This window comes from Ovis aries, chromosome 4, assembly GCF_016772045.2.
Source record: "Ovis aries strain OAR_USU_Benz2616 breed Rambouillet chromosome 4, ARS-UI_Ramb_v3.0, whole genome shotgun sequence".
Classification (NCBI taxonomy): domain Eukaryota; kingdom Metazoa; phylum Chordata; class Mammalia; order Artiodactyla; family Bovidae; genus Ovis; species Ovis aries.
The window spans coordinates 96,210,526-96,234,066 of NC_056057.1; positions in this window are offsets into that span (position 1 = coordinate 96,210,526).

The window sequence follows — 23,541 nt, forward strand, 5'->3', positions numbered from 1 at the left end:
TTATACCTCTTAATCTTCCTCACCTAGTTCACTCATCTCCCTACCCCCACCTCTCTGGTAACCACCTGTTTGTTCTCTGCATCTGCGAGCCTGTTTCTGTTTTGTTTGTCTAATTTTTTTTTTTTACTTTTTATATTCCACATATAAATGAAATCACACAGTATTTTGTTTTTTTCTGTCTGACTTAGTTCACGTAGCATAATACCCTCTGGATCCATCCATGCTGTTGCAAATGGCAAGATTTCATTCTTTTTCATACCACTTCTTTTCCATTCATCCATCAGTGGACACTTCGGTTGTTTCCATACCTTGGCTATACTGTAAATAATGCTGCAGTGAACACAGTGGGTGAATATATCTTTTCAAATTAGTGGGTTTTGTTTTTTCAGATAAATACGCAGAAGTGAAATTGCTCGATCATATAGTAGTTCTTTTTAAATTTTTTTGAGGACCCTTCATAACTATTTTCCATAGTGGCGGTTCCACTTTATATTTCTGCCAGCAGTGTGTGAGGGTTCCCTTTTCTCCACATCCTTCTCTAGAGTTGTTACAGTTCTCTTTCTGATAGTAGCCATTCTGACAGGTGTGAGGTGATTATCTCTTTGTGACTTTTGCATTTCTCTGGTGATCAGTGATGTTGAGCATCTTTTCATGTGTCTGTTTCCCATCTGTATATCTTCCTTATAAAAATGTGTATTCAGTCTTTCCATTTTTCAATCAAGCTGCTTGGTTTTTTTTTATGTTGAACTGTATGACTTCATCATATATTTTGATATCAACTCTTTAGTGGATATATCATCTGCAAATATTATCTCTAACTCAGTCATCTACATTTTTGTTTTGTTGATAGTTTCCTTCACTGTACGAAGGATTTTTTTTTTTTTTTTCGGTTGTGCTAGGCCTGCATTGCTTCATGCAGGCTCTCTCTAGTTGGCTCCTCTGTCCATGGGATTCTCCAGGCAATAGTACTGGAGTGGATTGCCATTTCCTTCTCCAGGGGATCTTCCCAACCCAGGGATCGAACCCAGGTCTCCCGCATTGTAGACAGACGCTTTACCGTCTGAGCCACCAGGGAAGTCTATATGTTTTGGATATCACCTCTTTAGTGGATATATCATCTGCAGATATCATCTCTAACTCAGCCATCTACATTTTTGTTTTGTTGATAGTTTCCTTCACTATACGAAGGATTTTTTTTTTTTTTTCGGTTGTGCTAGGCCTGCATTGCTGCATGCGGGCTCTCTCTAGCTGCAGGGCTACTCTGCACTGCAGTGCACAGGCTTCTCATTGCAGTGGCTTCTCTTGCTGTGGCACAGACTCAAGGCACACGGGCTTCAGTGGTTGCAGCACGCTGGCTCAGCAGTTGCGGCTCGCGGGCTCTAGAGCACAGGCTTAATAGTTGTGAGGCCTGGGGCTCATTGCTCTGGGGCATGTGCAGTCTTCCGGGATCAGGGATTGAACCTGTGTCCCCTGCATTGGCAGGGGTGAGGAGGAAATAGGTGAGGAAGATTAACCTCCCTCCCACCACTGTAGATTTCACAGAGCACCAGGTTTGAGCTCCCTGCAACATACAGCAAATTCCCGCTGGCTGTTTTACATATGGTAATATGTGTGTTTCAATGTATGTGTATGTGTTACTGCATAATGGATGTGTTACTTTCTCAGTTCATCACACCCTCCTTCCCCTACTGTGTCCGCAAGTCTGTTTTCTATGTCTGCATCTCCATTGCTGCCCTGCAAATAGGTTCAACAGTACCATCTTTTTTGCTTTCATATATATGCATTAGTATATGATATTTGTTTTTCTCCTTCTGTATAAGAGGCTCTAGGTTCATCCATCTCATTAGAACTGACTCAAATGCATTCCTTTTTATGGCTGAGGAACATTCCATTGTATGTATGTGCCACAGCCTTGTCCGCTCATCTGTTGATGGGCATCTAGATTACTTCCATGTCCTGGATACTGTAAATAGTGCCTTTCTCTCCTTTGTCTCTGTTACGGTCTTTGTTAGAGTCTGCTGAACTCATTTACTAGATCTAGGGTTTGTTTTTTTTTTTTTTAAAGACTCCTTGGGATTTTCTACATACATCATTCTGTCATCTGCAAACAGGAACAGCTTCATTTCTTCCTTTCCAATCCATATCACTTTTCATTTCCTGTTCTCTCTTCATTGCTCTGGCTAGGAGTTCCAGTAGTATGTTGAATGGTACTGATAAGAGTGGACTTCTTATCTTGTTCCCGACCTAAGTGAGAAAGCATTCAGTCTTCCACTGTTAAATATGCCCTTTATCAAATTGAGGAAGCTTTCTTACAGTTTTTCACTATGGGTGGGTGTTGAGTTTTATAAAAAAAAATTTTTTTTTGTATCAATTGATATGATTATGTGACTTTTCTTTACGCTGTTAATATGGTACATGCTTACATGCTAAGTTGCTTCAATTGTGTCTGACTCTGTGATCCCATGAACTGTAGCTTGCCAGGCTCCTCTGTCCATGGAATTCTCCAGGAAAGAATACTGGAGTGGGTTGCCATGCCCTTCTCCAGGGAATCTTCCCGACCCAGGGATCAACCCCGTGTCTCATCTGTGTTCTGCACTGGCAAGCGAGTCTTTCACCACTAGCACCACCTGGGAAGTCCCATTAATACGGTGGAATACCTTGATTTTTAATTATTGAACCAAGCTTGCATCCTTGGAATAAACCCTGCATCCTCATGATGTATGTCTTTTTACATATTATTGAATTCTATTTGCTGATATTGTGTTTTAAAATTTGCATCTATACTCATAAAGGATATGAATTTGTCGTTTTCTCCGTGTGTGCGTGTGTGTGTGCATGCATACACGTACTATCTTTGGGCAATACTGGCCTCAAAATTCGAGTTGAGAACTATTTCCTCCCCTTTTTATTTTCTGGAAGAGATTGCATGCTGCTGTTGCGGCTGCTAAGTCGCTTCAGTCGTGTCCAACTCTGTGCGACCCCATAGACCGCAGCCCACCAGGCTCCTCTGTTCATGGGATTCTCCAGGCAAGAACACTGAAGTGGGTTGCCATTTCCTTCTCCAGTGCGTGCATGCATGCTAAGGCGCTTCAGTCACGTCCGACTCTGTGCAACCCTGTGGACAGCAGCCCACCAGGCTCCTCTGTCTAAGGGGTTCTCCAGGCAAGAACCCTGGAGTGGTTTGCCATTTCCTTCTCTATACATGGTATTAACTCCTCTTTAAACAACTAGTAAAATTCTGTTTCAGGTTCACTGATTGTTTCCTCTATCCTCTTCATTCTGCTATTACAACCATCTGCTGAGTTCTAAAAGTTAGGGTATTGTATTTTTCCGTCATAAAACTGCTGTTGAATTCTTCTTTCTATATGTTTTCTGAGTACTTTTTTTTAAATTTGCATTAACTTCTCATTGAAGCAGTAATATGATGGCTCAGTTGATTTTTGTGTTAGGTCTGAGTTAAGGATCTAGTTTTATTTCCTATATACAAATACCCAAATTTCCCTGCACTTTTAATTGAAAAGTATATCCTTTCTCTCTATTTTAGAGTTCCAGCTTAGTCATCTACCAAGTATCCTTACATTCATGGTTCCACATCCCCATATTCAGATTCTCTATTCTGTTCCATTGATCAATTTGCTCGTTACCATATTATCACTTCCTTATTACCATAGTTATACCATAAATCTTCATGTCTTATAGAGCCAGTTATCTTCCTTTGTTCAAGATTCTTTTTGTAATTCTTGATTCTTTGTATTTCCATATGAATCTTGGAACCAGTTTGTCAACTTATTTTTTTTAAGTTTTGAGATTGCATTGACTCTAGCCAGTTTATCAAGACCTGATGTCATCAAATCATCTTCTTATATATCAATCTTTATTTTTTATTCTTTTTTCACTGTTTAACTGAAATAATTATAGATTCTTGGGAAGTTGCAAATATAGTACAGGAGACCCAATATATATTCACTCAGCCTCCCCCAAAAGTAACATTGTACATAACTATAGTGAGAAAAACAAACATCCTATATTAACGTATATATGTGGAATCTGAAAAAAAAATGGTATAGATGATTTTATTTGCAAAGTAGAAATAAAGACACAGACTTGGAGAACAAATGTATGGATACCAAGGAGAAGAGGTGGGGGTGGGAGAATTAGGAAATTGGGTATACACTGTTAATATTATGTGTAAAATAGGTATCTAATGAGAACCTGCTTCATAGCACAGGGAACTCTACTCAGTGCTCTGTGGTGGCTTAAATGGGAGGGAAATCCCAAAAAGAGGGTATGTATGTATATTTATGGCTGGTTCACTTTGCTGTACAGTAGAAACTAACACAACATTGTAAAGCAGCTATACTTAAGGTTTTTTTTTTTAAAAAAGACCCATACCCCCAGGCAGGTGACCCGCGAACAGAAGGATAATTAAAAAAAAAAAAAAAACACCAAAAAGCAGGACATTGACATTGGTGCATCCATAGAGTTTATCCAGAGCTCACCAGTTTTACATGGACTCAGTTGTGTGTGTATTATTCGTATTGTTTATTCATTAAGTCGAGTCCGACTCTTTTGCGATTTTCCAGGCAAGAATACTGGAGTGGGTTGCTATATCCTTCTCCAGGTGATCTTCCCAACTGGGGATCAGACCCATGTCTCCTGCATTGGCAGGCAAGTTCTTTACCACCGTGCCACCTGGGAAGCCCTGTGTATGTATGCTGCTGCTGCTGCTAAGTCGCTTCAGTCGTGTCCGACTCCGTGCAACCCCGTAGGCGGCAGCCCGCCAGGCTCCTCCGTCCCTGGGATTCTCCAGGCAAGAACACTGGAGTGGGTTGCCATTGCCTTCTCCAATGCATGAAAGTGAAAAGTGAAAGTGAAGTCGCTCAGTCGTGTCCAACTCTTAGCAACCCCATGGACTGCAGCCCACCAGGCTCCTCCATCCATGGGATTTTCCAGGCAAGAGTCCTGGAGTGGGGTGCCACTGCCTGTAGTTCTGTGTAATTGTATCACATGTCGATTTTCTAATTGCCACAATCAAAATACAGAACTGTTCCGTTGCCTCAAAGATTCCTGGTGCTGCTCTTTACGGTCACACCCATTCTTTGATTTTTTTGATGAAAATCTTAATTTCCTTCACTCAACAATATGTCATGGAGATCTACCCATGTTAGTACATACACCTAGTTCTGTTTAAATGCTGAATATAGCTTCATAATACAAATATACCTTAGTATTCAACCACCCTCCTACTGATAGACTTTTCAGTTATTTTCATTTCATCACTATTTTAGATGCCGTTGCTGTGACTCTGCTAATACTTGCCTCCAGGTGTTTATCTGGGATAGAAATGGAGTAGTGTAATTACTGAGTTGTAGGATAAGCCCACCTTATATTTCAATACGCAATGCAAAATTGTCCCTCCAAGTGGCTATCCCAGGTTATAATACCACCAGCAGGTAGGGAAGGATCGGCACATTGAAGAGAATGGGTAGAAGATATTCAGGATGGAGAGAGATGGTGCAGTTTTAAGTAAGATTGTCAGGATGGGTCTTCCTGAGAAAATGGAACTTGAGCATAGACCTCAGGAGCAGAAGGTGTTATCTGGCCATTTGGGGGAGAGCATTCCAGGCAGATGGAATAGCCAGTGCAAAGGCTCTGAGGTGGAGTGTGGTGGCTTGTTTGGGGCACCCTGAAGAGGAGAGGAGATGAGGTTGGATTGCAGCAAGAGATGGTACCAACTGTAAAGGGTATTGGAGGCCCGAGAGAGGCCAGAGTCAAAGGGAGATCATGGCAAGGCTTTGAGCAGAAGAGTGGTGTGATCTGACTTTTTTTTTTTTTTTTTTCATAAAATCAGTTTTAGGTAGAATTTACATACACTAAAAGGCACTCATTTTGACTGTGAAGTTTGACGAGTTTTGGTCAAGCTCAGTGGTTAAGTAAGTTGCCCACATCCAAACACTGCAGATATGGCAACGCTAGCATTTGGGCCTTGGCCCATTGACTGCCAAAGGCCCTGCTTGTTTCCCTGCGCCCTCAGAGGGTACGGGCCCCACACTGGGGTTTCCTGTCCCAGTGTATCGGGAGGAAGTGGGCACTAGGTAGCAGGAAGCGCACCCTGGGGACAACAGCATGGAGAGGCCTTGAGGGCACGGGGTGCCTGGGACTCCCCATCCTCACCGAGTGTGCTCGCCAATGGGCAAAGCCCATTGCACGGTTAGTTATTCATGAGACATTGATTTGGTTAGGCTCTTCCTCTTGTTCTCTGGGTAATTTTAGGGAGGAAAAAAGTCTGCCACCCTCTCTTTATGTATTTATTGGCCGTGCCGTGTGGCATGTGGGATCTTAGTTCCCTGACCAGGGATCAAACCTGTTCCCCCCTGCCGTGGAAGCATGGAGCCCTAATCACTGGACCACCAGGAATTCCTCTCTACTCTCTGAATTTAATTCCCTTTTTCTACTCTTTTTTTTAAAAAAATTACAGAATGCTTTTCCATTATATAAAACTCAGATATCATTTCAATGCAATAATAAACCTCCCTTATAGTTCCTCCTCCTAAGATAACCATCCCTACGTTTGACATGCAGTCCTCTTTTTTTCTCCTTATGTACTCATATGGTACTCTATTACGATGATTCATATATCTTTAGAAAAAATAAGGTCATGCATAGCACTGCAATTTTCGCTTCACTTTCAGTAGCCTTTGGAGCATTTCAGTGTCAGTCTATAGAGATCTAATTCTATTCTTATAAACAGATGCACACTGTAACACTGCGTGGCCTACCGCCGATCTATCTGGTGGGAACTTTTATTCCTCTCCCTCTTGCTTCACGAGGGAATTTCCACTCCCAGGGTGTAACACTGTGAATGAGTCCATGCCCCAGGTAGGAGTGACTGATCTCGCTGATGAGACTCAGAGTGGTTTACCTCTCGTGGTGTAGGTAGCCACACCCTTTCTGTGCTTTGGTCAGGGTGTCTGGCTTGGGAGACCCTGCAGGTGACCTGCCTCCTCCCTCCAGGTGAACCCTGCAGGGGGCTCTGCTCCTGCAGGCAGGAGTCTGAAGTCCTAGGGGGGGCTCTTGGAAAGCAGAGATGAGAAGACCCACCTGTGGCCTCATATTTGTGTCACGCTCTCCAATGAAGCTCAGTGTGGACTTTGAAGTACGACTTTTCCTTAAAAAAACAAACAAAAGAACATTCTCTCTCAAGAAGGAGAGAGCAGTATTATTTTTTGTCCACCTCGGATCTCAACGATTCTGCATTCCCCACTAATAGACATGTATGCTGTTTTGTCACAGAAAATATTGCCTTTTCCATATTTTCTTTTTATGCTACTGGAGTTGACAACAACAGGAAAGACATCTTTTGAAAGACGCTCTCGTTAGAAGTCCCTGAATTGGGACTCAGGGTGAGCATTGAGGAGAACCTTCATTAGCAATGCCAGCTACGACAGGCTGGACTGTAACAGTCTCCTGAGGCACATCATTAAGATCACACCTACTATCTGCCAGGCCCAGTTTTGGGCAGTAGGGATAGAGAGATGGACCAGGCATGTAAAACCCCAGCTTTTGTGGAACCTGCGACACGCAAAGCAGCAAGCAATAAACAAGGAAGTGTCAGAGTGATAATTTCTATGTGGTTTCGAAAGAGGATGATGAATCTTAATACTTGTAACTTCTGAGAACATCGTGGAGCAGTTATAAGAGTGTGCTTTCTGCTCTTCAAATGTAAAAGCAGCTGTAGACTTTATTTCAGAAATATCTAGCTCTCGAGCCTGTACTCCAATAGTTGGTCTGTTGGTAAGTGAGGGGTTTTCCATGGTGCTTCCTGTGCCATGGGTCATTCAGGAAAGGTGTCTCTGAATTTCGGCCACACAGGCCCTCAGTTCTCTTCCCATGATCCTGCACATGTCTTTTCAAGGCACTTTAGGGTTAAATATGTATTTAAAATTCCGTATCTACATACAGAATTCTAAAGTGTACAGCAAAATGAAATCAGTTACACGTATGTCCACTTTTTTTGTTGACGATCACACGTTTATTCACTGCATGTTCTTTCATGTTCTCTGATATCTCTTTTTTATGGGGGTGTTCTTTGTGTTTTATTAAATATATCCCCCCACTCTCTCCAAAATGCCAGATGTGCTTTTCCAGTTCTAGACTGTTCACTTCATTGTTTCTTCTGGGGACTTCTTTCCTCTTAATTCTGGTCCTTTTCTTCTGTGTTGCAGATTTTCCTCCAAGTTGATGATCCCTGCCTGGTATTCCATCTTGTCCTGAAATTTTCTGTGCCAGTAGTTCCCATCTAAAAGTTAAAACTCTTCGCATCTTTGTGCTAAGTCACTTCAGTTGTGTCCCACTCTGCGACTGTGTGTCCCACTCTATGAACCTAGCCTGCCAGGCTCCTCTGTCCATGGGATTCTCCAGGCAAGAACTAGAATGGGTTGTCATGCCCTCCTTCAGGGAATCTTCACAACCCAGAGACTGAACCCGCATCTCTTATGTCTCCTGCATTGGCAGGCGGGTTCTTTATCTCTAGTGCCTCCTGGGAAGCCCTTCAATCTTCGCTGATAGTCAAAACTGTTGGTATGGGTTCTTCCCCCTTAGAGCACACTGTTCTTTCATTAGTGAAGGTGATGTGTTGAGTACCTCTTTGGAATCCTCTCACCAAAGGAGGGCCTTCTTTTGCTCTTGTAAATGACCCCCAGATGATACACTCATCTGCATGTTCAAGTACAGTCTGGATTCTGCAGAAGCTGGCAAAGTGGGTGAGGAGCGGCTCCCTACCCACTCCTGGTCGGCAGTTAAAAGCTCTGTGTGCGTCCACCTGCCAGAGAGAGTTGCCCTGCAGCAGCATCTATCCAGACCCTGTGATCCTGGTCACTTAATTTCTGGCTGTTCTGGGAGTTCTTGAAAAATACACCTGGCTCATTAGCATCCTGGGGAGTAGTTCCCTCTGCTTCACATAACCATTTCATTAGGAGCCTGGCAGGATGATTTTTATATGCTAAAGATAGGTATGTATAAGCCCAAATGTCCAAAGAGGGACTGTCCTTTCTGGGAACAGGAATTGTAGCATGTTGAGAGTGTGCCGTCTGTCTTTATGGTGAAGAGAGGAAATCCAAAGCACATCTTCTAGAGACAAAGACGTAGAGAGCAAACGTATGGTTCCCAAGGGGGAAGGGGCGGGAGAGGAAATGGGAGATTGGGGTTGATGTATATATACTATAGATGCTAAGCACAAAATATATAACTGATGAGAACCTACCAAATAGCACAGGGAACTCTCCTCAGTGCTCTGTGGTGACCCAGATGGAAAGGAAATCCAAAAAAGAGGGGACACAGGTACATGTATGAGGTCTAGTGTCTGACTCAGATGGTAAAGAAACTGCCTGCAAAGCAGGAAACCTGGGCTCGATCCCTAGATCAGAAAAATCGCCTGGAGAAGGGAATGGCTGCCACTCCAGTGCGGAGAATTCCATGCACAGAGGAACCTGGTGGACTGCAGTCCATGGGGTCACAGAGAGTCAACATGACTGAGCAACTAACATAGCTGATTTCACTTCGCTATACAGTAGAAACTAACACAACATTGTAGAGAAACTATACTCCAATAAATTTTTTTTAAAAGTTAACAGAAATGCCTAATAAACATCTAAAAATATTTGTCTAATAATAAAATACATGTCAAGCTCAAAATAAACAAAGACGCACATCCTATACCTTTATATTCTCATCTTGCTGATAGTCAAGAATTATACTCTTGGTAGAGCTTGACTTGGGGGGAAGAAAGATTAAGAGAAAAGAGTAAATAAGCGCCCTGAGTATGAGACACTGGCACAGTCACACCAGCAATTTACACTTGGCTAATTGGTATTTCTTTATCCTGGATAATTCTAAATGATAATTCCCTTTCCCTAGATTATAAATTCAGGCAAATCTGCTTCTATCTGAAAAGCTTAGGAGGCACAAACCTTCAATTATTCTGTAACTAAATGCATCACTTATAATAAAAATGTAGATGAACTAGTAATCCTCATTTCACCTTTAAAACACAAAACGGTCTTAAATGATTAAGAATCCTTATCCAGCAAGTGAGACTGGATGGATGCCAGGGTTTTAGATCTAAGAAGATAAGAGTGCAGGTGAGTAACCTTCCAAGCTTTAATAATAGGAATCTCCTTATTGGAGTAAAAAGATAAAGAAAATTCCAAATCGTGGTACTAACACTTGGATAACCAGTGACAGTGTAAGTGAATGTGTCTATTTTATAATTATTCTGTTGCTCTACAGCTGTTCTTAAAGGGCTTTAACACATTTATGAGAATCTGATATATTAGATGCTGAAAAGTTTTTGTTGCAATCAACATTTAAATGTCTGGGGAACTCTTGTTTTTTTATATATTTATTTGTTTTTTATTTCTTGTTAAGTGCATGAATCCTTCGAGAAATTTTAATGTTGACAACATACTACACTAGATTTTGCAAGATAATAACATGGATATTAGATAAAGCACTGCTAAGAAAGTGCACCCCTCCCTCCCCCCTGCCTCTGCATATTCTGCTTTGAAAGCTTTCTCTGATTGCATCAAACCACTGACATTATTATGCTATGAGAAAAGAAGAGAATTCTACAGAGGGAGGGCAAGAACCAAATCAAGAGTGATAAATCTTGTCTCATTATAAAATCCTTTCCGTGGCTATGTTTCTCTCTGCTCCACCTTAAACTCATGATTCAACTCTATTTTTCAAATGGCGGTTTCTTCACTATGTTTAGAACTCTACTTCAAAAAGCTGACTAGATAATGTCCTGTGTGTGTGCTGAGTCGCCTCAGTCATGACCCGCTGTTTATGATCCTGTGGACTGTAGCCTGCGAAGCTCCTCTGTCCCTGAAATTCTCCAGGCAAGCACACTGGAGTGGGGTGCCATTCCCTTCTGCAGGGGGTCTTCCTGACTCAGGCAGTCTCTACAATGGAAGGCAGGTTCTTTACCACTTGTGCCCTCTGGGAAGCTCCAGATAGTTTCCCAAAACAACTTTTATATTCATGCTAGGCATGCTGCAGCCCACGGGATTGCAAAGAGTCGGACATGACTGAGCGACTGAGCTGAACTGAGGCCTTTACGAAGCAATAGTAAGAAAATTACTTTTAATTCTCATGGTGCCCTTTTATAGCATCCCTCTTCACAAAATAAAACCAAACCAAACCAAACAACAAAAACCTCAAACTATTCTAAACAGAAAAATTAAAAACCATTGAATTTCTGCAGTTTTCGAGTAATTTAATTCTATTTTGATTTTTTTTTAATTTATATATTTTTTGGCTGTGTGGATTGTGGAATCCTAGTTCCACCACCAGGGATCAAACCCGGGCCCTCAGCAGTGAGAGCTTCGAGTCCTAACCAATGGACTGCCAGGGAAGTCCTGCCGTTCTATTTTGAACTCAGATCCTCTGTGCTCAAACTAAGTTAAAATTTAGGTGCAAGGAGACAGATGGACTTTCATATGAACAACAATAATGAGGATGATGGAAATGTTTGGATGCTCGCTTTAAAGCTGTTTTTCGGGTCTTATCTGAACCTCACTGGGTGGGCACCATTGTGCTTCTCATTTTGCACATGAGGAAACTAACTTGCAGAGAAAGTGGGCCATTGCTCATATCTACCCAGATAGACCTTCTCTTGGTCAAGTATACAGAAAGTAATTTATTCTTTAAACTTCTAAATGCCTGCTATGTGAGTCTGGAAAAACAGAGCAGTATTTGGGTTACATACATATAAGAAAGTACAAATAAGAACAGAAGCATCATCGTTATCAGGGTGTTCTGTCCTATCCTTGACAGTACATTCTAATGGCATGAAGAAATGTCACTAAAGGGTTAAAGAACTTACTTAGCTGATTTTTTTTTTTTTATTTCAGGCACAATTTTATTTAGGTAATGATGGCCTTCATAGCCTGAGATAGAAAGCATCTGGCATTCTGCCCAGAACTTGCCAAGGGTTCAAGTATTAGGGAAAAAATTTATGGTTTAGGTTAATTTGGGATCTTGGCTGGTGTCCACGGCTTATATAGCTTCTGAGCTGAGAGTGGGGGAGGGGTGAGCTGAACTTCACCTCCTTCCTTTAGTAAAAGGAGTGTGCGAGAAGGGAAAGGGATGATATTAAGCAAAGAAAAAGAAATACATATTAGTGAAATAAGCAAAATCAGGACCTCAGTCACCAGGTGCCTGGAGAGGCCCAGGCAAGCTACAAGCGACCCTGGAATCAGGACACAGGAGAAGGTTGGTGAGAAGGAGCCTGTGCCTGAGCACCAGAGAGGGGTGCTTGCTCAGGGGAGAAGTGCTCAGAGTTGGCACAGCCCTGCTGCTGGTCAGACTGGAGGGGAGCCAGCATCCTGCAGGAGGCCTCCTCTCACTGGGCTGGAGAGTGACCAGCCTAGAGCAGAGTGACCCTGAAGGCCCGGACAGAGGTGTCTCCCCTACCACAATGCAAACACCAACTGGTGTATGAGGTGGGGACTTTCAGTGTTGTCACCCCAAACAAAGACTTTAATATGGAATAAATGATTTCAAACGGGAATCGTGTTTTTTGTTTGTCCGCCGCTAAGTTGTGTCCAACTCTTTGCGACCCCATGGACTGCAGCACTCCAGGCTTCCCGGTCCTTCTCTGTCTCCTGGAGCTTGCTCAAACTCATGTCCATCGAGTTGGTGATGTCATCCAACCATCTCGTCCTCTGTCATCCCCTTCTCCTGTTTTCAATTTTTCCCAGCATCGGTGCTCACTCAGTCAGTCGTGTTCAGCTCTTTGCAATCCCGTGGACTGTAGCAAACTAGGCTCCTCTGTCCATGGGATTCTCCAGGCAAGAATACTGGAGTTGGTTGCCATGCCCTTCTCCAGGGGATCTTCCCAACCCAGGGATTGAACCCACATCTCTTATGTCTCCTGCATTGGCAGACAGGTTCTTTACTTTCTAGCACCACCTAGAAAGCTATCAAGGTCTTTTCTAATGAGTCGGCTCTTCGCATCAGGTGGCCAAAGTATTGGAGCTTCACCTTCAGTATCAGTCCTTCCAATGAGTATTCAGGACTGATTTCCTTTAGGATTGACTGGTTGGATATCCTTGCAGTCCAAGGGACGCTCAAGAGTCTTCTCTAACACTACAGTTCAAAAGCATCAATTCTTTGGTGCCCAGCTTTCTATATAGTCCAACTCTCACATCCATACATGACCACAGGAAAAACCATAACTTTGATTAGATGGACCTTTGTTGGCAAAGTAATGTCTTTGCTTTTTAATATGCTGTCTAGGTTGGTCATAGCTTTTCTTCCAAGGAGCAAGCATCTTTTAATTTCATGCCTGCAGCCACCATCTGCAGTGATTTTGGAGCCCAAAAAAATAGTCTGTCATTGTTTCCATTGTCTCCCCATCTATTTGCCATGAAGTGATGGGAGAAGATGTCATTATCTTCATTTGGTGATTATTGAGGTTTAAGATCTTTGTTTTTTGAATGTTGAGTTTTAAGTCAGCTTTTTCATTCTCCTCTTTCATCTCCATCAAGAGGCTCTTTAGTTCCTCTTCAGTTTCTGCCATTAAGGTGGTGTCATCTGCGAATCTGAAGTTATTGATATTTCTCCCTACAATCTTGATTCCAGCTTGTGCTTCCTCCAGCCCGGCATTTCACATGATACACTCTGCATATGTTAAATAAGCAGGGTGACAATATACAGACTTGATATACTCCTTCTCCAATTTGGAACCAGTCCATTGTTCCATGTCCGGTTCTAACTGTTGCTTCTTGACCTTCATATAGGTTTCGCCAGAGGCAGGTAAGGTGGTCTAGTATTCCCATCTGTTGAAGAATTTTCCACAGTTTCTTGTGATTCACATAGTCAGACTTTAGTGTAGTCAATAAAGTAAATGTTTTCCTGGAACTCTCTTGCTTCTCCTATGATCCAGCGGATGTTGGCAATTTGATCTCTGGTTCCTCTGCCTTTTCTAAATCCAGCTTGAGCATCTGGAAGTTCTTGGTTCACATACTGTTGAAGACTGGCTTGGGGAATTTTGAGCATTACTTTCCTAGCATATGAAATGAGTGCAACTGTGTGGTAGTTTGAACATTCTTTGGCTTTGCCCTTCTTTAGGATTAGAATGAAAACTGACCTTTTCTGGTCCTGTGGCCTCTGCTAAGTTTTCCAAATTTCCTGGCATATTGAGTGCAGCACTTTTAACAGATCACATAGGCAGAAAAAGAAATGGAAACAGGCAAAATGGTTGTCTGAAGAGGCCTTACAAATAGCTATGAAAAGAAGAGAAGCAAAAGACAAAGGAGAAAAGGAAAGATATACCCATTTGAATGCAGAGTCCCAAAGAATAACAAGGAGAGATAAGAAAGCCTTCCTCAGTGATCAGTGCAAAGAAATAGAGGAAAACAATAGAGTGGGAAAGACTAGAGATCTCTTCAAGAGAATTAGAGATACCAAGGGAACATTTCATGCAAAGATGGGCACAATAAAGGACAGAAATGGTATGGACCTAACAGAACCAGAAGATATTAGGAAGAGGTGGCAAGAATACAGAGAATAACTGTACAAAAAGATCTTCGTGACCCAGATAACCACAATGGTGTGATCGCTCACCTAGAGCCAGACATCCTGGAATTCAAAGTCAAGTGGGCCTTAGGAAGCATCACTACAAACAAAGCTAGTGGAGGTGATGGAATTCCAGTTGAGCTGTTTCAAATCCTAAAAGATGATGCTGTACAAGTGCTGCACTCAAAATGCCAGCAAATTTGGAAAACTCAGCAGTGGCCACAGGACTGTCATTCCAATCCCAAAGAAAGGCAATGCCAAGGAATGCTCAAACTACCGCACAATTGTACTCATCTCACTCGCTAGCAAAGTAATGCTCAAAATTCTCCAAGCCAGGCTTCAACAGTACATGAACCATGAACTTCCAGATGTTCAAGCCGGTTTTAGAAAAGGCAGAGGAGTCAGAGATCAAATTGCCAACATCTACTGGATCATCAAAAAAGCAAGAGAGTTCCAGAAAAACATCTATTTCTGTTTTATTGACTATGCCAAAGGCTTTGACTATGTGGATCACAATAAACTGTGGAAAATTCTGAAAGAGATGGGAATACCAGACCACCTGACCTGCCTCTTGAGAAATCTGTATGCAGGTCAGGAAGCAACAGTTAGAACTGGACATGGAACAACAGACTGGTTCCAAACAGGAAAAGGAGTACGTCAAGGCTGTATATTGTCACCCTGCTTATTTAATTTCTATGCAGAGTACATCATGAGAAATGATGGACTGGATGAAGCACAAGCTGGAATCAAGATTGCCGGGAGAAATATCAATCACCTCAGATATGCAGATGACACCACCCTTATGGCAGAAAGTGAAGAGGAACTAAAGAGCCTGTTGATGAAAGTGAAAGAGGAGAGTGAAAAAGTTGGCTTAAAACTCAGCATTCATGCACGAGTGAATGACTAAATAAGTACATCGATGAGGGAATGGAGGAAGAAGGAAGGAAGGAAAAGGAAAGAAGAAAGGAAGTGAGCCCTTATTTGTACTTTGTGTCAATTTCAGTGGAGTCCCCATAGACATTCCCATCATGCCTGGTTTTGAACTATCAGTGTGAAGTCACTGCACAGAGTTGGTAAGAGATGCAGAGAAGTGGCTCTCTTGGGCCAGTACCAGCCAGCCACAGCCTGCCACTGGGTCTGCCCTCCTCTCAGGAATCTAGCTGGTCTTCATCCATATAGTAGAGACAACTGCTTTAAGGTGACTCTGTGTCCCTCCCCCTCCACTAGTGACACATTCACCACAGGATACAAAATTGGAGCTTGATATGCTTTAGAACTTTGAGTGTTAATCAAAACTTTTATAAAGTTGCTAAATTCTTTGGTGGTTTTATATCAAATAAAACCCCCTGGTTGGGCTTTACCTGTGTCAGAAATTACTTGTAGTTACTAGGAGGATAACAAAATATAATTTTGCTACTAAAACATGTTAATTAAAATATACTAATGTCTTTTGAGTAGTTCTTGTGGAATACCAACAATGTTTTAAAGCTATTTAACTACAAAGATTGTTTCAATGACATTTTCTGGATCAAAAGTTCTAAACATCCATGATAATTCTGGTTTTTAATTGGGGGAGAATTGGTTATATCTTTAGAGTTAATGCAGTGTTGAGACAGTAAATATTTGTTTAAAGACCTTACAGAAATTGGAGTTCAACATTAAAGTTGTCTGTCATAAAAGAAATAATGCACCAATTCCCATAATCAGAGTTAAATGAGGGTCAAAGCCTCAAAGTCCTAATTGGTCTCTTTTACCTCATTACTCTCTATTACCTCACTTTATTCTCAATTTATTACCTCAATTTATTTACTTTATTTACCTCACTTTATTACCTCAATTTATTCTCCTCCTTCTTAGCTTTGCACCACAACCTGAGAGTTGGACCCTGTGATTGCATCAGCAGGCTCCCTGGCCTCGGCTTGAGTCTGGCAAATGGGAGGTGAAAGATTGGAGGGCGGGAGAGGATTAGTCCAGATATTTCTTCTTCCTTCCTTGCTCTGGATCCACATCTTGGGCAGCAGGTGGGTCCTTCCATGAAAATACTTCCCACTGGGTAAACTTCCTCCCCAGTGACATGCTTTCCTTCCTTTTCTCTTCCTTCCAAGGGAGTCCAGTGGGCTGCACACTGCTGGCCAGCCTCTGGTTCCTGGCTCTCCTTCAATTGTTCCCGAAACCCTGCCTCCCACCCCACGCCCCCACTCTGAAATCTCCCCGTCACTCAGGTCTGTTTATTTGAACCATCCGGAGTGAATTCTGCTTTCTGCCGAGTTCCTGCCCTGATACGTTCACATTGTGCTCTTTCATTTGTAATTTCCATTAATTGTGAATGTCCTTCTAAGAGCAGTGTTCTGTGTGTTTGTGGTTTGTGTTCTTTACCTTTTGAAAAGATTTACTTAAAGCCTTGTACAGTGTGAGCAGCAGCCAGTCAGACCAGATGCTCACTTGTCTGTTGTTCTAGTACCTTCTGGGTGAATAGTAGCCTGTTTTTTTGTTTTGTTTTGGTTTGGTTTTTTTAGTACAATAAAACCTAATTCCAAGATATTGGAGTTGAAAGGAAATAAAAAAAATAAATAACTGATGAGGTCTAAAATAAAATGCATTAGCTGATTCTGCAGCCAAGGCAATGGCCTTCAATTTTGATTCTGTTATTTCCTTTGAAGTGTTTTTTTTTTTTCTTTTAATTGAAACTGAGTTTTCCTCTGCTCTCTTTTTGAGATGTGGCAAATTTATAAATCCAGGCCCCAGAATTAGAAAAAAAAAAATCGTAAAGCAATAGTCACTAAACTTTAGTGAGTCTCAGGGTCTAGAGAATTTGTTAGGCCAAGTACTACTGGGCCCCATTCCCAGCATTTCTGATTCAGTATGTGGTATAGTAAGAAATATATTTGGTCTTTTTTCTCTGGTTCCTGGAACAGAGCTCCTACAAGCTTTTAGAGTTTTTCGAGCAATAGGAGTGTCTTGTTGTTTGCAAGGAGTCTCTTTTGAGTGCACCAGAATTTATGTGAGTCAGTGATGGGATGGGGCTGATGGGGCTGGTTATCAGAGAGACCAAGCAGCAACTAAAGGCTGGAGCTTTCAGCCTGATCCACTGACCTCTGGGAAGTGGGTGGGGGAGCTGGAGATGAAGCTGCATCAAAACTTTTGAGCAAGAAAATGTGATGGTCTTCAGTACTGGTGAGCCACCCAGCTCCATGGGACAGAATCTCTGCCCAGGATCCTCTCAGACCTCACCCATGTGCCTCTTCATCTGGGTGTTCATCTTCATCCTTTATAAGAATCTGGTAAATGCAAGAAGATGTTTTCCTGGGCTTTGGGAACCATCCCAGCAAATCATCAAACCCAAGGAGGAGGTTGTAGGAACTCAGATTTAGAGCTGGTTGGCCAGAAGCTCAGGGGACAGCCTGGACTTGTGACTGGTGTCTGACGTGGGAGCCATCTCGTGGGACTGAGCCCATCACCTGTGGAATCTGGCACTATCTCTGGGTAGATGGTGTCAGAGTTGAGTTAAATTTATAAGACACACAATCTGTGTCCCTTCGACCTGGAGGATTGTTTGGTGGTTCTGGGAAATACACCAGAAGTGGGTGTGAGGTGGGCCCTGAGTACCGGCAATGCTAATGTGTTCCCAGGTGATGCTGATGCTGCTGGTCCAGGGACACACTTTGTGAACCTCTGCAGTAAATAAACTGGATCACAGAACAGACGGTTGTCTGGTGGCCCTCCAGATTTTTCTCCATGTTACAGTTTATATTGGTGCTCTGTGTTGCTTGTGAGAGAAGGGGAGATAATAAATCAGCTAAAAAAATGTTTGTTTTTCCCCTAAGTAATAAGTATTTTTCTCAAGATTTTTATCTCTCATGCATTATTTTATGTTCACAGTGTAAAGAACCCTCGGAAGACAGTTGTCTTGGGTCCTTTCCTAAACTCCTAATGGGTTTTATTTCAGTTTCCCAAGGTAGTGACTATATATTTTCCAGTTATATAGATGTAACTTATTATAAAGGAGTTAATTCATTTGCAGTTACAAAGATGTATTTGAATGATTTTAATTCCTTATTCAGAGAAGGCAATGGCACCCCACTCCAGTACTCTTGCCTGGGTAATCCCATGGATGGAGGAGCCTGGTAGGCTGCAGTCCATGGGGTCGCTAAGAGTTGGACATGACTGAGCGACTTCACTTTCACTTTTCACTTTCATGCATTGGAGAAGGAAATGGCAACCCACTCCAGTGTTCTTGTCTGGAGAATCCCAGGGACAGGGGAGCCTGGTGGGCTGCCATCTGTGGGGTCGCACAGAGTTGGACACAACTGAAGCGACTTAGCAGCAGCAGCAGCAGCAGCAGCAATTCCTTTTTGGAAATGGTCTGTTTCCACTGTCAAGGAGAATGGGTCAGGCACGTAAATCTAATAAATACATTTTAGTGCTTAACGACTTTTGTACTTCCTTACTAGCATCAAAGTGCAGGAGAAACTAAGAAAAGACACAGTATTTCAAAGAAAATAGTGGCTATGCTATTGTAGTACTAGTTGGACTTACGTCAAAGCAGGATACCCATAAACCAAGAGAATTTCTAGATTTCATAAATTTCTTTTTGTGAGAAAAGAATATACCATACCAAAATAACTGGGTTTAACCTGGCATTATAGTTATTGTTGGATATATTAGGAGACTTAAGATAGAAAACTGAAGCAAAGGAAAAGCTCATAAATTTTAACAAAATCGTAAACACTTTAGGAGTTTTCATGTTCAAAGTCAGCTCACAGCTGGAGAATACTAGGAAGGTAACCAGGTTCTTAACATGACTCGCGTCAACCTTACTCCCATCTTGGAAGATGGATTAAGTTGCTACATCTGGGGCCATGGCCCAGCCTACATGAATTAGGACACACTTCTTAGTGGTATTCCAATCTGACTGCCCAGAACTAGATTTATTCGAGTTACTTTAAAAATATTGCTTTAAACACTCTGACATAAATCATAGCAATATTTTCTTTAGGTCTGTCTCTTAAGGCAAAGGAAACAAAAGCAAAAATAAACAAGTGGGACCAGTTAAACTTAAAAAGCTTTTGCACAGCATAAGAAACCACGGACAAAACAAAAAGGCAGCCTACTGAGTGTGAGAAAATGTTTGCAAATGATATGATATTAATGATGTTAATCCGATAAGGTGTTAATATACAAAATATATAAACAGCTCACATAGCTCAATAGCAAAATGATAAATAACCCCTAAAAAGTGGGAAGACCTGAAAAGGACATTTTTCCAAAGAAGACATACAAATGGCCAACAGGCACATGAAAAGAGGCTCAAATTGCTAATCATCAGAAAAATGCAAATCAGAACCACAAAGAGATATCACCTCACACCCGTCAGAATGGCTGTCATCAAAAAGACCACAGATAATAAATGTAGGCAAGGATGTGGAGAAGAGGGAACTCTCTCACCTTGTTGGTAAAGTGGTGTAGCCAGAAAACAGTCTGAAGATTTGCAAAACAACTAAAACTACCACATGATCCAGCAGTTCCATTCCTTGGATATATTAATATAGTCAAAGAAAAAACATTAATTGAGAAAGATACTTGCACCTCAGTATTCATAGGAGCACTATTTATAATAGCCAAGACATAGAAGGAAGCAATCTAAGTGTCCCTCTACAACAGATGAATAGATAAAGAAATTATATCCATATATACACACACACACACACCCCACTTCTTCCATTCTTCCACTGTGTGTGTGTATATGTGTATACTATACATATACATACAATGGAATACTACTCAGCCAGAAAAAGGAGAATTTTCCACTTGCAAAAACATAGATGGACCTAGAGAATATTATGCTTAGTGAAATAAGTCAGACAGAGAAAGACACAGTATGTAATCACTTATACATGGAGTCTTAAAAAAAAAAAAAAGAATGAATATAACAAAGCAGAAACAGATCCACAGATATAACTAGTGGTTTCCAGTGGGGAGAGGGGCAAGGTAGGGACATGGGATTACTATGTATAAACTATTATGTATAAAATAATAAAACTATGAGGATGGTTGGATGGCATCACTGACTCTACGGATGTGAGCTTGAGCGAGCTCCAGGAGATGTGGAAGGACAGGGAAGCCTGGCATGCTGCAGTCCATGGGGTTGCAAAGAGTCAGACATGACTGAGTGACTGAACAACAGTAATACAAGGCTCTATTTTGCAGCACAGGGCATACTATCAATATTTTATAATAACTTAAATGAAGTATAATCTATACAAAGTTTGAATTACTATGTTGTATACTTGGGCTTCCCTGGTGCTCAGAAGGTAAAGAATCTGCCTGCAATGCAGGAGACCCGGGTTCAATCCCTGGGTGGGGAAGATCCCCTGGAGGAGGAAATGGCAACCCACTCCAATATTCTTGCCTGAAGAATTCCATGGACGGAGGAGCCTGGCGGGCTACAGTCCATGGGGTCTCAAAGAGTTGGACATGACTAAGTGAGCAAAACACACATACTTGAAAATAATGTAATATTATAAAGCAACTATACCTCAATACACACACACACACACATATATATTGCTCTAAATTGTCATCGTCTTCTGAATGACACAACTGTCCTTGGCTGATGGAAAGGCAGTCCTAAAGTTGAAGCCTCATATTACAAACACAGTAGTGGCACACAGGTAAGCCAGGTATGAGCAACTTTGACACTAATATTATTCCAGGGAAGGAATAATATTCCTTAGTAGCTCAACTGAAGAATCTGCCTGCAATGCAGGAGATCCCGGTTCGATTCCTGGGTTGGGAAGATCCCCTGGAAAATGGATAGGCTTCCCACTCCCGTATTCTTGGGCTTCCCTGGTGACTCAGCGAATAAAGAATCCGCCTGCAATGCAGGAGACCTGGGTTCAATCTCTGGGTTGGGAAGGCCCGCTGGAGAAGGGAATGGCTGCCCACTCCAGTATTCTAGCCTGGAGAATTCCGTGGACTATATAGCCCATGGGGTTGCAAAGAGTCGGACACGTCTGAGTGACTTTCACACACACAGTTACTCCAGGGAAGGTAACTAAGGCACTTTTAACTGGAGGCAATACTCTCAAATTCCTTCCTCTACAGCTTGACTTGAGATAATGAGCTTTTCTCCTTACCTAGTAAGAGCCCTCATGCTTTCGATGCAGCCACTGTACTCAGTTGGTTCTATGTATCTAGTATCTACCCCAGTTCTCCTCCTTGATGTGATTATTAGCTAGTTCCTTCCTATGCATACGAAAGCATCTGTTCACATGTTTAAAATAAGCTCACTCTGGTAATGTGAGCTTCCCCTGCTGAGCAAAACACATAAATATGTGTCTGTAGGGGAAAATAAATGCTTCTTGCTGTAAATGGAACAAAAAGAGGAAAATGATGTGGAAATTTCACTGCTGCCTTGTACTGTTTATATTCAGGCAAGGCAAGTTTTATGAAATACATAAAGCCAGATTCAAAGTTGAGTTGGCATGATCTGAATGCAGGCACTTTATTGCTGTCTAGTCTATATCACCTAGTCCTGATACCTGGAAGCATTTACATGAAGTTTTTGACCCTTAAAGTATGCTAGTATTGGACTGCTGATGTCAATATTAAAAAAAAAATCAGCTTATGCATGAAAACAGGTCTTTGGAATTTTCTTAAAGAAAGCATTCTGCAGCTCTTTTACATCAATTCTAAATAATATATCTATAAATCTAAGGATAGTCTGGTTTCTCTTATAATCAGTGCCAGGCTAACTTCAACAGTGCTCAGTTCTGTGGTCAAATGTCTCTTCATCACACATTTCAGATGGCGATATCAAGACAAAAAGATCCCTTTTGAAAGAGTCTACATGGATCTGTATGGTGGAAGAACTTACCTACCACGATATCTATTGGAACTATTTAGAAGTTTTTTTTTTTTTCTTTTAAGTCATATATCAATACTTGTTCTGTTGGGTTGGCCAAAAAGTTTGAGTTTTTCTGTAACTATGGAAAAATTCAAACTTTTTGGCCAACCCAGTAACTAGTGTTGGTAGATTCTGGTAAGCATGCTTGCTTTGTTTGAGTACTGGATGTGCAAGAAGCTCATTGAAGTGGTACATTATAAGTGCCATTTATATATATATATATATATATATATAGAGAGAGAGAGAGAGAGAGAGAGAGAGCTGAAGACAGAGCTCTATGTATCTATACTGTGTGAGACATTTATTATGAGGAATTGGCTCACTCAATAATGGAGGCTGAGATGACCCACAATCTACCAAATGCAAGCCAGAGGTACAGGAGAGCTGATGGTATAATTCCAGTCTGAGCGAGAATCAGGAGAGCCAGTGGTGAAACTCCCAGTCCAAGGGCAGAAGGAGACCAGTGTCCCAATTCAGCAGGCAGGCAGGACAAAAAACAGGGGTGAGTTCTTCCTTTCTCTGTCTTTTGTCCTATTTGGGCTTTTAATGGATTGAATGATATCTACCCACACCGGGGAAGGCAATCTACTTTACGGAGCCCACCAATTTAAATGCTAATTTCAGCTGGAAACCCCCTCACAGACAGACCCAGAAATGTTTAATCTGGGCAGTTCATGGCACAGTCAAGCTGACACATAAAATTAACCACAATACTGTCCTTCAGAACTGAAAATGAAAGTGATTCTCAGATAAACAGAGCCTGGGGGAATTTATATTAGACCTGACTTATACCAGAGAAGCCCTTTCAGCTGAAAAGCAATGATGCCAGCCTGAAATTCAAGTCCAAAGAAAGGAATGAAGACTATAAACAGTGGTAAATTTGTGGGTAAATATAAATGTATACATTTTTCTTTTTTTCTCTTAAGACACACAAGATTGTTTAAAAAAAATAACATTGTGTTTTGGGGTGTATAACATATATAAGATGTAATGCCACATTTGTATGCCATATCTATATGTTTTATAAACTACCTTAATATAAATACATAAAATAT